The sequence below is a fragment of the Orycteropus afer genome, unplaced genomic scaffold (genome assembly GCF_000298275.1).
Source record: "Orycteropus afer afer isolate SDZICR_OR568_19922 unplaced genomic scaffold, OryAfe1.0 scaffold00043, whole genome shotgun sequence".
Lineage (NCBI taxonomy): Eukaryota > Metazoa > Chordata > Mammalia > Tubulidentata > Orycteropodidae > Orycteropus > Orycteropus afer.
Genome location: NW_006921630.1, coordinates 3,200,223 through 3,204,400, shown reverse-complemented (window position 1 = coordinate 3,204,400; position 4,178 = coordinate 3,200,223). Strand labels below are relative to the sequence as shown.

Sequence of the window (4,178 nt, the reverse complement as noted above, 5' to 3'; positions counted from 1 at the left end):
CTTCCTTCCGAGGAGTGGCTGGTGGGTTTGAACCACCAGCCGTCTGGTTAGCAGGCAAGTGTCTTAGCCACTATGCTACCAGAGCTCCCTTCTAAAAGGTAATAGCCATTAAAAACCATACTCAGACTCATGTGGAGTCATCATGAGTCGGAATTCACTTGATGACAACTGGTTTGGTTTGTTGGTTTTAGGCAATGCTTTAGTGTTTGTAACTTCTCTAGAGACTTCCAAACCCTGGGCTGCTCCACAGTATGGCCTACTGCTAACTATACTGTCTGTGCCAGACCTTAGATACAGCTTTCCTCCAGGGTGATAGAGTGAAAAAGCATGGGTTTTGGAGTCAGGCAGCATTGAGTTTGATCTGATATTCTACCACATATTACCTTGGATGAGCTTGGGTTAATTACTTAACTCTTTTGAGTCTATGTCTCCATCTACAGAATAAGAGTAATTATACCTCCCCCATGGTGCTCTTTGAGGAGCTCTGGTGGCATAGTGCCTAAGGCATTTGACTGCTAACTAGAAGGCTGGCAGTTCAAATCCACCAGTCACTCCTTGGAAGGAAAGTTGGGCAATCTACTTCCGTAGAGATACAGCCTTGGAAACCCAAGGAGGGGTTGCTATGAGTCAGATCTGATTCCATGGCAGTGAGATGGTGCTCTTATGAAGGTTAAATAAAATAAATGATTGTGTATGGATAATAATTGCTTCAATTTAGCTTTATATACAATATTGCACTTAACTCTTAAAATAAATCTTATTTTACATATCAGGGAACAGTAGCTTAGAGAGACTGAGAGGTAGTATAGAGGTTAGAAATGTGGGCTCTGGAGATGGATTACCTGGGCTTGGATCCCAGCTCTGCCTCCCATAGCTTTGTGACCTTGGGCAAATTACTTAACCATTGTTGCCTCACTTTCTTCATCTATAAATTGGGGATAATAATGTCTATGTCATTGGACTATAATGATTAAATGAGTTATTCATATATGTAAAACACTTACTATAATGCCTGGCACCTAGTAAGCACTATATACACGTCAGTTATTATATTGGTTTTCTAGGGCTGTTGTAACAAAGTACCACAAACGAGGAGGCTTAAAACTACAGACATTTCTTGTTTCATAGTTTTGGAGGCTACTAGTCTGCAATCAAATTGTCCACAGAGCCAAGTTGTCTCTGAAGGGTCGAGGGGCAGTTCTTCCCTTGCCCCGTCCAGCTGCTGGTGGTTCTTGGCAACCTTTGGCATTCCTTTTCTTGTACATGCATCACTCCAGTCTCTGCTTCTGTCTTCACATGGTCATCTCCTTTCTGTGTCTCTTTTCCTCTTTTATATGAACACTGGTCATATTGGATTAGGGCCTACCCTACTCCAGTATGACATTGTGCTAACTAATTACATCTACAAAGGCCCTTTTACCATACAAGGTCACATTCACAGGTATTGGGAGTTAGGACCTCTACATATCTTTTTAGGGGCACAATTCAATACATAACAGTTATTATTAAGTAATTTACATAAAGTAACACAGCTAAGAAGTGGCAGGGCTAGGATTTGAACTCAAGATCTTTCCATTGTATCGTGTTTTACTGTCTGGGAAGTCTTTCCTGATCTTTCCTTTCCTAAATCTAGCTTGGGTTCTTCTCGTTAATACTCTTGGAGCTCTGTGTACTTTCCCCATCAGCCCCCTGTATCTTGCTGTCTTGACTCTGCATTTTGTATCTACCTTCTGTCTTTGCTGCTTGACTCCTAGTAGGTGCTCAATAAATGACTTTTAAAAAATTTTTTAATTGTGATTTGGGTGAAAGCTTACAGAGCAAATTCATTTTCCATGCAGCAGTTCATACAGATTTTGTTTAATGACCTTGACTACAATTCCCCACAACATGACAGTTCTCTTCCCATTTCCTCTCGGCACTTACCTCTTTCCCGTGTCCTTCTTTCCTATACATTCCTGCCCCCTGAACTATCTCCCTGTGCAAATACTGCGCTTCTATTTTCCTATGACTGATCGTTCTAAGGAGTATGTCTACCTGATGTAAATGTTCATCCTATATGCCTTTCTGTTGTTTGGCTGGAAGCCATAGGAATAAGTTGCTCAATAAATGATGGTTTTAATTTATATTTGGAGAAGAGTTTATGAGTGTCTCCTGAACCATTCCCTGTGTTAACTTACTGGGTTTCCAGGATTCCTAGGAATATGGATACTATGGCCAGGTGGGCATGGAGGGGCTGATGAGATGGTACTGTGTGTTGGGCCTTCTGTGTGAGACTGAGGCAGACACCAGAGCAGCCTGGTCACATTTGCTTCCTCCAGTAGCACTCCTTGACTAGAGGCTGCGTTGGATCACATGAGCCCTTTGTGTGTGTGTTCTGGACCATCAGAAGCCTTGTGTTCTTTATGCAGGTAATAGCTGCAGCTGGAGGTGAGCAGAAGTGCAAGCTGGTGATATAGAAGGGTTCACAGTCCAGCATAAACCACAGTCAGGGTGGCCTGAAGGAGGCAGTGAGGAAGCTGGTAGGCAGTGGTGGAGTGAACGTGGTCATTGACACTGTTGGAGGAGATGTTTTCCTGGAGGCTCTTCACAGGTATGTGAAGGGGTCTGTTCCAAATGGGCTGAAGCTGGGGCCTGCCAAACCTGTCAGGACCTCTGTCTTCGTCTTGGCCTTGCTTCTATCTTGCCTCTGCTGCTGCTTCTGTAGGCATCAGCATCCACAAGAACAGCTGAGTGGGTGCATATAAAGAAATAGAAGCAGAGGGAAAATCAGGAAAAGTTTAAATATAGCAGAAAACAAGATACCCAACTGGAAAATATCCAAAAAACGACTACAGACATTCAAATACTTAGGAATTATACATGTGCTAAATTCAGCTATGGCAGCCCCCACTAACTACTTTAAATACATGGATGTGGAGAATTATGGAGATCATTGTTTAGCTGTTAGAATCACTGAGGTGGCCATTCCCTTTTCCCAGTTCACCGTGCAGGCTCTGCTGATCTTACTAGTTTCCGAAACAATCAGCAGTGTAGGTATTTCCTTGATTGATTTTATTTAAAAAATAAAACAAAACAAAACCTCTAGAGACTAAGTGGGACTGTTGTATCACACTAATTCTTATTTCAGTTTTTAAACTTGGACTGTGTAGTGCTCTAATAATATTAGTTTTAATTGTCAGGTTACCCTGGTAGGCATCATTTTGTTCATAGTTTATCTCCATTTAAATTTGAAGAAACAGAAGCAGAGAAAGCAGCTTACTCACAGAAGGAGTCCATTTGGCGCTGTAGCCCTTTTGTTAAGGGGCAGGCAGTATACATGTTTGATAGCCGTTGCACTGTGCTGACCTTGCTTACAGAAGAAACAAAGGAAGAAGTGTACAGACTAAATGGAGAGCCAGGACAGAGAGCTGGTGAAACTCACCCTTCTCTTGCCTTCCCTCGAGTTTCTGGATAATTGTGTTTGACAACCACTTCTCATTTCCCTTCTAAAGAAAAGGAGCAAAAAGCAAACAAATAAGCAAATATTTTGTTTCAAAGATGCTTATTAAGTTTATTTTCATAACTCATTGCTTAAGAAATAAAAAACTAGACCAGTTACTGTAGATTCATTCTGACTCATGATAACCCCGTGTGTGTCACACCGTAGGGTTTTCAATGGCTATGATCTTTTAAAGATCACCAGGCCTTTGTTCCGAGGAAGTTCTGCTTAGCACACATGATAAAGTACTTTTCATAATGAGCTCCAGGAAAGTTGTGAATTTTTTAGATTACCCAAAATACTCTAGAGAAGTGCTTGACATAAAGGAGTCCTGATATAAGTCTTTGTGTTAAGCAAATGGTCCTTCATTAATGTGTTTAATTATCTTCTTATGCTTGCTTTCTAAGTTCAAAATCTGAATTGTCTTGAAGTATGGCAAATGGAAGGACATTTGTTTACACCCACTTTCCTTCCACAAAATCTTTTAGGTGGTTAAATGGACAGCCTTGACTGTAAGGTTGGTCCCTTGTAAAACTGGCTAGTCACTCTGACTCCTTAATGTTTTGCTTATGGCTTGTTTTTATATTTCCCACTCATGAACCCCAAGTGCTAAAGGATGGTCCACCTCTGCCAGTCTGTAAGGTAAAAGGGATTTCACAGTTGTTGGGTTAATGTACATTGCTTTTTTTTTTTTTTTTTT

The 4,178-nt window shown here is 41.2% G+C and overlaps 1 pseudogene; it reads left to right on the top strand.

Moving 5' to 3' along the window:
• The window catches only part of LOC103194303, a 114,186-nt pseudogene that overhangs the window by 40,033 nt on the left and 69,975 nt on the right, over positions 1-4,178 (top strand).